The sequence below is a fragment of the Vipera berus genome, assembly GCF_964194415.1.
Source record: "Vipera berus genome assembly, chromosome: 14".
NCBI classification, from domain to species: domain Eukaryota; kingdom Metazoa; phylum Chordata; class Lepidosauria; order Squamata; family Viperidae; genus Vipera; species Vipera berus.
The window spans coordinates 8,779,600-8,793,218 of record NC_138217.1 but is presented as its reverse complement, the minus strand read 5'-3'; positions in this window follow the sequence as shown (position 1 = coordinate 8,793,218).

The following is a 13,619-nucleotide window of genomic DNA, read 5'->3' as shown; positions in this document are numbered from 1 at the left end:
GATCCCACCCTAGTCCTAGTCCTCCAAACTCTTATTTCTTCTTACTATTACTTGTACAGATTTTATTTTCCTGGGCTCCAAGATCACCGCAGATGGGGACTGCAGCCAAGAAATGAAAAGACGCTTGCTCCTGGGGAGGAAAGCCATGGCAAATCTAGACAGCAGACTAAAAAGCAGAGACGTCACCCTGCCAACAAAAGTGCATATAGTCAAGGCTATGGTCTTCCCAGTTGCAATGTATGGCAGTGAAAGTTGGATCATAAGGGAGGCCTTTGAACTATGGTGCTGGAGAAGACTCCTGCGAGTCCCTTGGACTGCAAGGCGATCAAACCAGTCAGTCCTAGAGGAGATCAACCCGGACTGCTCTTTAGATCCTGAAGTTGAAACTCAAAGACTTTGGCCACCTAATGAGAAGGAAGGACTCACTGGAGAAGAGCCTAATGCTGGGAAAGGTTGAGGGCAAAAGAAGAAGGGGACGACAGAGAAGGAGGTGGCTGGATGGAGTCACTGAAGCAGTAGGCGTGAGCTTAAATGGACTCCAGAAGATGGTAGAGGACAGGAAGGCCTGGAGGAACGTGGTCCATGGGGTCGCGATGGGTCGGACACAACTTCGCAACTAAACAACAACAACAAATTACTTGTAGAATTTTCCCTGTTATTTTTACACCATTCTCCCGAGGATCCCTTTTCCTCTTCCACCCTCCAACATCCTAAATCACAAGGGATGGGCCACGGGATCATTTGCTACAGCAAAACAATCCTCATTTCCTGATCCAAGGATAGGTTACATCACACTTCAGAGAAGATCTGGACAGGGCGAAGGACTGGCAAACAAGAAAGAAAAGATTATTTTAATTTGTAAAATAGGCCAAGGATACGGAACAAAGCAACTCTAACCCCCTCCGTTTTTTAATCATGCTGTTCCTGCTTCTCCACACACTCGCCCTCTCCCCGCCAAAAAGCAGACATAGTTCAAAATCTGTTTAATCCCTTCCCAGTCTTGAACACTTTTGGGTTGTATCTAGAGACTGTAAGGCTTGGAGTGGGATATACATACTGATGAAAAATATTGGAAATAAGTATATTTCTTTTAGCCTCTGTGCGGAAGGATGATCTTGTTATTACTCTTCCTGAACCATTTTTGTACAGTTGTCAGGAAGGAAGGAAGGAAGGAAGGAAGGAAGGAAGGAAGGAAGGAAGGAAGCAAAGAAAGAAAGAAAGAAAGAAAGAAAGAAAGAAAGAAAGAAAGAAAGAAAGAAAGAAAGAAAGAAAAAGAAAGGAAGGAAGAAAGGGAGGGAGGGAGAGAAGGAAGGAAGGAAGGAAGGAAGGAAGGAAGGAAGGAAAAACAGGAAGGAAGGAGGGAGAGAAGGAAGGAAGGAAGAAAAAACAGGAAGGAAGGAGGGAGAGAAGGAAGGAAAAACAGGAAGGAAGGAGGGAGAGAAGGAAGGAAGGAAGGAAAAACGAAGGAAGGCGGGAGAGAAAGAAGGAAGGAAGGAAAAACAGGAAGGAAGGAGGGAGAGAAGGAAGGAAAAACAGGAAGGAAGGAGGGAGAGAAGGAAGGAAGGAAAAACGAAGGAAGGAAGGAGGGAGGGAAGGAAGGACTTCTAACGGTTTTCAGTGCAATAGTATACAGAAAAATTACACTTTCAACCTTTTGCTTTGCATTTCTCCTTCATTTAAACCATTGACATGTCAATCTAATCATCAAAACTCCAAATTTCATTTCCCCCCGCCCCCCATTTCAAACATAAAAAGTCCAGAAGCAGTTTCCAAGTAAGTGGAAACGAAAACTAAATAAATTCTCCTTTCTCAGTCCATTTTCTCATCTTTGGCCGTGCCATCCCCTTTAACCACCCCTTCTTCCAGGGTGAAAACAGATGTCTCCGTCCACCTTTGGGCCTATAAATTCCTCGCCGGTGCCTGGGGGGCAAAAAAAAAGAAAAGAAAAAGAAAAAAGAAAAGGGCCTTGTGAGAATGAACGATACAACACCGGTTGAGTTTGCGTGCCAAGGACCCAAACCACATTTCCGTGCAGCGTGCTACAGGATCTCCGCCGACGTCTTTCAGCTTCTGTCTCGGGGGCTCTCAGAAAATTGTCCGCCTCCGCTCAAGCCACCGTTCCCTGAATTGTGGTTTTAAGGGTTAGTGCAAAACCCAGAGCTGGCATTTTCCCAGCCTAACAAAAAAATCGGTTCCCACAGCTGGTAAAGCAGCTTGGAAAGGGTGGAGCAAGGGTTAAATTGCACCGGAGGGTCTCCTGGGAATTATTTGTGCGTGAGAGAGAAAGAGAGAGAAGGCGAGAGCTTGGCATGGGGGCTTCTCCTCCCCACCCAGCCAAAATCCGGAGGCCTTTTTCCCACTGCAGACACCTGTTTCTGCAGCCCTTCCCAGAAATATACCTTCATCTGGTGCCCCTTGCCAAACCTCTCTCTCTCAACAGGGTGGGGTGGGAATCCCAGACAAAAGTCTTGCTGATGTGAGCCAACGTTTCCCCACCTTGCTCAGAGGTTTTAACCCTTGAGGACTGCAACGGCGGTGGTGCTTGATGCATCTCGCCCGAGCGACGGATTAGGAATTGGGTGGGAAAGATCGGCCCACTCTCTTTGATTTCCAAGCTTGGTTTTAGAGCAGAGCGCCCCTTGTATACAAATAAAATTATTATTATTATTATTATTATTATTATTATTATTATTATTATTATTATTATTATTATTATTATTATTGTCTAGCCTCTGAGCATGCATGCTGCTTGGCATGGCTCCCCAAAGGCTAAAGTAAAGATAAAGAACAGTTCCAGTCATTGGAAACGTCTCATTTAATGAAAAGAAGGACTAAGGGCGACACGATAGCAGTGTTCCAATATTTGACGGGCTGTCACAGAGAAGATGGGGGGCAAGCTATTCTCCAAAGCCCCTGAAGGCAGGACAAGAAGCAACGGATGGAAACTAGTCAAGGAGAGAAGCAACCTGGAACTAAGGAGAAACTTCCTGACAGTTAGAACAATTAACCAATGGAACAACTTGCCTCCAGAAGTTGCAGGTGCTCCAACACAACACAACACAAAGGGATGGACACCCATTTGTCTGGAATGGTATAGGGTCTCCTGTTGGGCCAGGGGGTTGGACTAGAAGACCTCCAAGGTCCCTTTTCATTCTGCTATTCTTCTCAGAGGAGTAGGAAAGGATATGGGGGGCTACACCAGATTCTGGGTTTGTTTTTTCCAAAGATTTGCCGAAGGAAGGATACTTCGCATGACCTTGATTCTATGCCTCTGTTCCAGGATTGTTTGACCCTGTCCTCGGGCTCAACCTGGTCATTTGCTAAATCTAGCAAAAATTGGCAATTTGCCCCTAAAATTACAGCCACCTGTTCAAAAGTGACTTCTAGGAGCCTTGAGGACCGTATGGCTGCCTCTTCTTCGCCCACTCTCCATGACGGATCGTCAAGGGGCTTCACAAAATAGAAAAGAGTTAGGAATCTGTCGGAAGTGGTATGAGGGGAGAGAGAGGAGAAAGAGAGAGAGAGAGAGAGAGAGGAGAAAGAGAGAGAGAGAGAGGAGAAAGAGAGAGAGAGAGAGAGAGAGAGAGAGAGAGAGAGGTCCAAAGGACAAGCGTGGGAAGTCATGAACTGTAATAACATCTCTTTTTTTGCGAGATTTAAGATCTAGTTATTGGGAAGGGGTTTTTTTCTTCTTCCTTTTTTTGCTTTTCATCAAACATCCCAAATGCAATTGGCCCTAGCTGTTTTGCTCATTCCATTTCTTTCTTTCTTTTCACTAATCAGTCCCAGGTGTGACATTGATCACAACATCTGGCTCTGCGCCTCCCTCCCTCCCTCCCCATTCACAAATGGCAGGAAAGCCGACAAGCTAAATCTCAAATATTTCACACTCCACTTTCTGCCAGAAGAGATGGGAGAAACGTGTCTTGCATCTTGTCACTCGGTCCAAGCAGAGAAAGCCAACGCTCCGAGCCTGCCGCCTTCCGGACACCTCGGAGTAGATGGAGAACAGGCGGCGACACGCCTTGAGGCCGTCATCTGTCGGCCTTGCATAGCCAAGCAGATGAGAAGCAAGAGTGGATGAGTTAAATAGAAAAGAGCTGGAAGGGACCTTAGAGGTCTTCTAGTCCAGCCCCCTGCTCAAGCAGGAGAACCTATACCTTCTCAGACAAGTGACTGTCTAGACTCTTCTTAAAAATCTCCAGTGATGGGGCGCCCACGATTTCTGGTGGCAAAGCTGTTCCATTGGTTGATTGTCCTCACTGTCAGGAGGTTTCTCCTTAATTCCAGGTTGTTTCTCTCTTCGATCAGTTTCCAACCATTGTTTCTTGTCCTTCCCTCTGGTGCTCTGAACAACCTGGTCCCCTCAGCCTTGTGGTCGCCCCTCAAGTACTGGAACGCTGCTATCATGTCACCCCTGTTTCTTCTTTTCTTTAGTCACTAGCCAAACCGAACTCCCGCAGCCGTCCCTCGTATGTTTTAGCCTTCAGGCCTTTGATCATCTTAGTTGCTCTTCTCTGAATTTTCTCCAAACTCTTGACCTCTTTTTTGTGATATGGTGACCAAAATTGGCTGCAGTATTCCAGGTGGGGTCTTACTAGGGCTTTATAAGGCGGTAATCGTCCTTCGCGTGTTAATTGACAAAGGTACATCGACAGAATTTTGCGAGTACATTTCACTCCCCATTATGCAGCAGTGGGCTATGCCGTCTCTTAGCTGATTCTTCCCTTGGCTCTTCACCCAGGCTCCCAAGGTCTTTCTCACATGCCATTACATCGTCCTGTCTGGATCCTAACCTGGCCACTTCCAGTCAAGAGTGGGGGGAGGGGGGCTGTTTGTAGAAAAGAACTCCGGGGATCTTTCTGCAAAAGATGCTCGTCTCCATTTTTATAGCCGAGGGAAGCCAGCATTGTCCAAAGACATCGCCACGTTCATGTGGCCAGCATGACTATATGCCGAGGCACACGGTACCCCTGAAGTGGTACCCATTTGATCTACTCGCATTTGCCTGCTTTCGAACTGCTAGGTTGGGCAGGAACCGGAGCGAGGAACAGGAGCTCACCCCATCATGTAGTAGAAAGTAATAATAATAAGTTGGAAGGGACCTTGGAGGTCATCTAGTCCAACCCCCTGCTCAGGCAGGAAACCCTATACCATTTCAGACAAATGGCTGGCCAGTCTCTTCTTAAAAACCTCCAGTGTTGGAGCATTCACCGCTTCTGGAGGCACTTCTGCTTGGGTTTCAAACCCAGACTTGTCAGCTTTCCAGCTGACAAGCTCGGCATCTTTAACCCCTGAGCCGTCACCCCCTCTATCTGCATAATGTAGAGGGAAACAAATTTTCCCAGGAAAGATGGCAAAAGTAAAGAACACTTGCCTATCTCCCCGTACAGCTCTGGATGCAAACCTCCCAGATCCATTTCAAACCTGGGCTGCCCTTTTTCGCCCATCCCTTTGCACAAAAGATGTCCACCTACTGTTGGAACGCCGAAGAAAAGGACAAAATTCAGGGCGAGTTCAGAGGCCAACCTCACCCTTGTTCATTCCAGGGGACCCCCGCAACCGGATTCCTCTCGTTATCAGCCAAGGCTTAGCGAATACCACATTTATTCGTCTGGTTTAGATCTTTTGCATTATCATCCTCATCATCATTATCATCATCATCATCATTTTTGCAAGACTGGAACTTTTCTCAGACTGGCAAATTATTACCGTGCTGTAATGCCATGATGGAAGAAAGTTCACTGCCTTTGGCACAGCCAGGACTATTTGCTTTATCGTTACTGCTGTTGTTGGTCCCAAATGCATTGCAGATGTTGCGGGCTGCGAAGTGCAGCCCTGGCGACTTGGCAGCCGGCCAGCCAAATGCTAAAACTCCTTAGCCGCCTCGGGTTGGAAGCAGCAACGGAGGGAGATCGAGTCACCGTGAGGGCAGCAGCAGAGAAAGGGGGCCCAGCTCAGCTCTCCACCCTTGGCACGGAAAGTGATTCAGATCAGCTTAGCTGGCTCCCAAATCAGCTTTAAACAACCTGAAGGGAGGGAGGCTCTCGAGATGCCTGAACTCTGACCCAGGGTAACCACTCAGACACGTCAGTCTGGGAAGCTGGGTTTGATTCCATTTAATGTAGAAATGAGAGCCGGCTTTTCTTCAACAGGCAGGCCTCAACACTTAAGAATGCAGTCTTGTTAAAATAGGATTGGACTCCTTCGTTCTAAGAAGTTGCATTTAGCAGGCAGAGGCTTGCTAGAACCTGGGTCCTAATAATAAAAGAAAATGGGGTCTTTGGTGCTCTCCAAGCTTGGTTGCTTTCTTGAGGTGTGAAGAATTAGGATAGGATAGGATAGGATAGGATAGGATAGGATAGGATAGGATAGGATAGGATAGGATAGGATAGGAATTGGAATTGGAATTGGAATTGGAATGGAATGGAATGGAATGGAATAGAATAGAATAGAATAGAATAGAATAGAATAGAATAGAATAGAATAATGGAATGAAGAATAGAATAGAATAGAATAGAATAGAATAGAGTAACAGAAAGAATAGAATAGAAGAATAGAATTACAGAATAGAATAGAATAGAATAGAATAGAATAGAATAGAATAGAATAGAATAGAATAAGGAATGGAATGGAGAATAGAATAAGGAATGGAATGGAGAATAGAATAAGGAATGGAATGGAGAATAGAATAGAATAGAATTACAGAATAGAATAGAATAGAATAGAATAGAATAGAATAGAATAGAATAGAATAGAATAGAATAGAATAGAAATTAGAATGGAATAGAATAGAATAGAAGAATAGAATAGAATAGAATAGAATAGAATAGAATAGAATAGAATAGAATAGAATAGAATCTGGAAGGGACCTTAGAGGTCTTCTAGTCCAGCCCCCTGCTCAAGCAAGAGAACCTATACCATTTCAGACAAGTTAGTTAATTTATTTTGGGGCTGTTATTTAATTCGTTTTTAATTTTTGTATTGTTGTTTTTTATTGTTGTAAGCCACCCTGAGTCCTTTGGGAGATAGGGCGGCATATAAGTCCCAAAAATAAATAAATAAATAAATAAATAAATAAATAAATAAATAAATAAGTGGTCCTTGGTGCTCTCTGAGCTGGGTGGTTTTCTTGCAGACAATTCATTACCCAACTAGGCAACATCATCAGTGCTAGAAGGGAGTGGGGTTTGCTCTCTCTTTTTATACAATGGCTTGCCCTGTCAATAGTGATTAGGCTGTTGTTTACTGTGATGGTCTGAGTTGGTAGTTCCTTGTTTGGGGTATTGTTTACGGTTTGATTTTTGCTCTGGTGTTGAATCTTGGTGTTCATCTCTATTAATCTGGACGTTGATTGCTGACAAGGAGGTGTTTCTGGCCTTTTTGTCATTTCCGCACACCTGAAGTATAATTCATAATTGGATGTGTTTTAAAGATCAAGGGGTGTTTGTGCTGTGTGTGTGTGTGTGTGTGTGTGTGTGTGTGTGTGTTTGAAGACTCCGAGGGAAGTTCATTCTTTTTAGAATATCAGCCAAGCATGTCTATAAGCAACGCAACTCAGGAGTCAGACAATTTTCTCAGAGGACTATGTTGACAGGCAGCGAAGAAGTCTCTCCTAAAAAAATAAGTGAGGTCCAGGCTGATTGAATGTCGTTGGCCCTGCATGAAAACTAAGCTTAAAAACTGCTTCGTGGGGTTGGCCTCTGTGAAGTGTGTAAGCGCTGCCTTTTTCCTCTAAGATCTGGAAGAGTTTTGAGGATTTCATCCGCATGGAGTCTTGAGGCCTTCCACTCCGTTGTGTCTTTTGGAATTTGCTTCTCTTTTTCCTCTCTTTCCCCCCCCCTACCTTTTGTCTCAAGAGTTCAGAGTTTGTCTCAAGAGTTCAGTCCAAGGCATCCGACAGCTTTACATATTACGCTCACATAGTCCGGGCAGCGATCCAGAACTGTGAGCAGGAGAGGAACTGGATAGCCCAGCCAGGAAACTTTACATCCATCAATTGAGGACTGGTGCCAAAGCTGACACGAAAATGCAGTATGTACGCAAGGCCAGCAACTTCACACACACACACACACACACACACACACACACACACGGTCTGCAGAGATTCAGCGCCTCCCTCTTCCATATATATATATATATATATTGCAGAAATCTTGCTGGAATGGCAAAGAAAATTGTTATTGGAAGTGCCTGGAAAATTATCACCTCCTTTATCTGGTTGGGGACGCTTTAGTGAAAGCAGATTGCAATGCAAATTTTCACTGCAGGCACACCCGTGAGTTTAGAATTATGATCGTTGTTATATAAACGACAATGTGAAAACGCAGCTGCTGGCTCTTTAGATGGTGTTGGCGGTAATTTGCACTGCCTTCTTCCCAAGAACCTCCTAGGATATCGTAATAGATCAGCGGAGTACAGGGTAGGTTCTCGACTTACGACCGCAGTTCAGTCCCAGATTTCCACTGCTAAGCAAGGCAGTTTGTCCAGTGAGTTTTGCTCCATTCTACGAACTTTCTTGCCAGCGTTGTTAAAGTGAATCACTCCAGTCGTTAAGTTAGTGGTACGGTTGTGAAGTGGATCTGGTTTCCCCATGGGCTTTCCTTGTCAGAAGCTCACAAAAGGGGATCGCGTGACCCTCCCAGGGATCACGTTATGCAACTGTCATAAATGTGAGCCAGCTGCCAAGCGCCCGAATTTTGATCAGGTGACCACTGGGGTTGCTGCGACGGTTGTGTGAAAAATGGTCATACGTCACCTTGAACAGTCACTAAAGAAGAGGCTAGACCAGGGGTAGGCAACCTGGGAGTTGAAGTCCATGAGTCATAAAAGAGCCGAGGTTGCCTACCCCTGGGCTAGACAGTCACTTGTCTCTCCTGCTTGAGCAGGGGGCTGGACTAGAAGACCTCCAAGGTCCCTTCCAGCTTCTATTCTATTCTATTCTATTCTATTCTATTCTATTCTATTCTATTCTATTCTATTCTATTCTATTCTTATTCTATTCTATTCTAATTCTATTCTATTCTAATTCTATTCTATATTCTATTCTATATTCTATTCTATTCTATTCTATTCTATTCTATTCTTATTCTATTCTATTCTAATTCTATTCTATATTCTATTCTATTCTATTCTATTCTATTCTATATTCTATTCTATTCTATATATTCTATTCTATTCTATTCTATTCTATTCTATTCTATTCTATTCTATTCTATTCTATTCCATTCTATTCTATTCCATTCTATATTCTATATTCTATATTCTATATTCTATATTCTATATTCTATATTCTATTCCATTCCATATGAACAGTTGTAACTCAAGGACTTCCTGTGGTTGATCAAGGTAACTGCTTAGTAAACTCTTGCGCAACCTCGAGGATTCTTTTAAAAACCCAAAACCACATTGCTCTAGCAAACTCAAGCAATCCAAAATCTCTTCGGAATCAGCCATGTGGAAATGCCTATCCGTTTTCCCCCATCCGAAAAGGAAAAAGAAAAAAAAAGTTCGCCTGTGAAAGTCACGGAAAGAGAACGATGGTTGTTATTATTTATCACAATTTCTGGCTCTGAAGTGACAGGATTTAGCGGAGGGCCTGACGTAACGTCTCCCCAGCGAGTCGAGTGGAATTAGCAGGTGTGACCAAAGTCTTGGGGGAGGAACGGGAGAGATAAATCTCTGACAAAGAGGCAAGATTGGTGGTGGGTATTTTTTTTTGTATTTTTAAATATATATCTAAGATCAAAGATTTAGAGACAGGACTCCAGCTGGGTTCATCTGACGCTGAAATGTCCTGAAAGTTTTTCACCCCTCCGAGCGAGACATCTGTTTTTGCGTCTTACCTCGGATGGTTTTAGATTTTTTTTCTCCTGACTTTGGAAGGAAGAAGGGATGGACTTCTTGATTTCATCTCTCTGAAGGTTTTCTGAGTAACAGAACAGAATAACCAAGTTGGAAGGGACCTGAGAGGTCTTCTAGTCCAACCCCCCCGCTAAAAGATTTAGCAGTCCAATCTCTTCTTAAAAACTTCCACAACTTCTGGAGGCAAGTGTTCCACCGATTGTTCTCACTGTCAGGAAATGTCACCTTAATTCTAGGTTTGATCTTTCCTGGATTGATTTCCATCCATTGTTTCTTGTTCTGCCTTCAGACGTTTTGGAGAAGAGGTTGACCCCCTTATTCTTTGTGGCAACCCCTCAAATACTGGAACGCTGCTATCCTGTCACCCCTAGCCCTTCTTTTCATTAAACTAGACAGACCCGATTCTCAGTTCTAATCCAGACAAAAACATCCTGTGTGTTTTCAGCAAGCCAGACCAGAAATACACCCTTCTCAATTTGAGGAAAATCCTGACGGACAGACGCCATTGAGATGTCTTCCTTGAGTCGGCGGCCGTGGTGGGGAAAGCAGAAAAGAACATGGAAGATGGGCTTTTTGAGGCCACTTGACCACCACAAATGTCAACATCGTCCAGGAAACGTGGATTTCCCCTGGCTCACTTCAATTAGTGCAATCCTAGGCTGCATTAACAGAGGGACAGAATCAAAGTCACGTGAAGTTCTAGTACCGCTTTACAAAGCCTTAGTAAGACCACACTTAGAATACTATGTCCACTTTTGGTCACCACAATATAAAAAAGATGTTTAGACTCTGGAAAGAGAAGAGCAACAGGGATGATTTGTGTGCGGGGGGGGGAGCAGAGGCTAAAACATGATGAACGGCTATAGGAATTGGGTATGTCTAGTCTAATGAACGCGGTGTTTAAGCGACGTGGTGGCTCAGTGGGTTAGGACGCTGAGCTTGTCAATCAGATGGTCGGCAGTTTGGCGGGTCGAATCCCGAGTGCCGTGTAACAGTTGAGCGCCTGTTACTTGTCCCAGCTTCTGCCAACCTAGCAGTTCGAAAGCACGTAAAAAAATGCAAGTAGAAAAATAGGGACCACTATGGTGGGAAGGCGATAGCGTTCCGTGCGCCTTTGGTGTCTAGTCATGCCAGCCACATGACCACGGAGACATCCTCGGACAAGCGCTGGCTCTTCGGCTTTGAAACGGAGATGAGCACCGGCCCCTAGAGTCGGAAATGACTAGCACGCACGTGCGGGGGAACCTTTACCTTTAGTCTAATGAAAAGGACTAGGGGAAATATTATAGCATGCCTTCCAATATTTGAAGGGCTGCCACCAAAAGTGGGGTCAACGTATTCTCCAAAGCACCTGAAGGGGGGACAAGATGCAATGGATGGAAACTAATCATGGAGAGAAGCAACCCGGAACTAAGGAGAAATTTCCCGACAGTGAGAACAATTAACCTTGCCTCCAGAATTTGTGAGCGCTCCATCCCTGGATGTTTTTAAGAAGAGGCTGGACCACCATTTGTTCTGAGATGGAATATAGGGTCTCTGGCTTGGGCAGAGGGTTGGACTAGAAGACCTCCAAGGTCCCTTCCACCTCTGTTATTGTTATCTTAAGAGGAAAACTTAGCTCCGGTTGTAAAAGAGAGCGTCCCCTAGATTATTTTTGAGGGTTTTCTGCCATCCAGTGGCACACATGAGCATTACTTAGGAAATTAAAGGCACCACATGCCGTTGGAAGAGTATCAAAGCAGCCCTTAAGATCCTGAGAACTCAAAGGCACTTTTTTATTTTGGGTGACTCAAACAATACATGCAGTCCTTGACTCACCACCATTTGTTTAGCGATCATTTGAAGTTGCAGCGGCACTGAAAACAGTCACTTACTGACTGTTGCAGCATCCCCACATCACATGATCAAAATTCGGGCTCTTGGGCAATCGACGGTTGCAGCAATCTGCTAATGCCACTCTGTGCTTCTTTGGTGTTTAATTGCTAATTTATTTATTTCATTTATACCCTGCCGTTCTACTGCAGGAAGAATGCCAAGACAACTACAAAGGGAATTGTCTGTGCCGGGAAAAGCAACGTGCATCTTTCTTGCATAATCAAAAAGCCGTCCGTTATTTTTGCTTCACCGGCTAATTTAAGCTAGTCTGTAAAATAGGTTACATGGATTATTAATGGCTTCAAAATCTTACACCGGCTGCTAAGTAAGAAAGCACTGATGCTATCCTTGCCCACTACTCTCCTATCAATACACAGAGTTGTATTTTTAAGCATCTAAAAGCAGCCGGTAAGAAAATACACATCAAAATCAAAACAAACCAACCTTTATCAACCGGAGTTGAGCCTTAGGAATTTGCTGATCTACCTATATTTCCGTTTACACCCTATGTTTCTGCATATTGTATACAAAGCCATCAAGAACAATGAAAAACATCATACTCTTAAGGCAATTTATTATTTTACAAGACAGTCTCAGTCCACGGTGCAAAGGAGAAAGAATATTGCTTGCTTTTGGGGGTTTAGTTTTCCAGGCCTGATCAAATGCACATTTTAAAAATGTTTTGCTCTAAATTAATCGGAGATATAACCAGATGAGGGCAGCAAATCAAATCAAATCTAACGCAATCAGAAAGCCAACAGGAAAAAGGGACGAGTTTCAGAAGATTGCAAAACAACGGTTCACTTTTAAATTACTGGAGGAATAGTTGAATCAATTTCACTCTCCTCTTTATTTTCTTCCTCTTTATTTTCTACATTCTTCCTTTTCATTGTCCTTCGTTCTTTTTCTTCATCACTTTCTTCCCCCTCCTTTGCAGTTTGCACTTTTTTCTCACTTTCTTCTTGGCCATCAAGATGTTGTTCCTCTAATTCACCTTTCTCCTCCTCTCCTCTATTTCAGCTTCCTCCTTCCTCCCCCCTCCTCACTTGCTCCCATATCATCACCCTGCCTCCTCCTTCATCATCTCCACATTCCTTTTTTCCTCTTCCTTCTTCCTCACCGTCACTTTGTTCCTCTTCTCCACTTCTTCTTCTCCATATTCAGTCTACCTCCTTTTTTCCCCTCCACCTTCTTCTTCTCACTTGGTCCTCCACCATCATTTTGTCTTCTTCATCTCCACACTCCTCCCATTCTACATCCCTTCTTTCTTCTTCATCACCATCAAGGCTTCATTCCTTCTCCACCTTCACGTTTTTCTCCCTCCTCTTCTTCCCGCTTGGTCCTTCACCGTCATCCTCTCTTCTTCGTCATCTCCACCTTCTTCCCATCTTTCAACCCCATCTTCCTGTTCATCAATACCCTCACTTTGCTCCTCTTCCTCTCGCCCTTCCTCCTCCTCTTCTCCTTTTTCCATCCTCCTCTTCCTTGCTTGCTCCTCCATCGTCTTGTCTTCATCTCCACCTTCTTCCCACTTGTCATCCCTTCTTTCTTCTTCACCATCTAGAGGTTGTTGCCCCTCTTCGCCTTCCTCCTCCTCCTCCTCCATCCTCAGGATCTTCCTCCTTTTTTCCATCCTCTTCTCCTGACTTGCTCCTTCATCCTCCTCTTCTTTGTCATCTCATCCTTCATCATCCCTTTTTCTGCTTCATCTTTGCCATCACTTTGTTCCGCTTTTTCACCTCCCTCCTCCTCTTTCGCTCTCTTCCTCCTTTCCTTCCCACTTTCTCCTCCACCCTCCTCTTCTCCTCCACCCTCCCCCTCCTCCCTTCCTTCTTCACCCTTTTTCTTCCCCTCCTCCTCCTCTTCTTCACCTTCCTCTT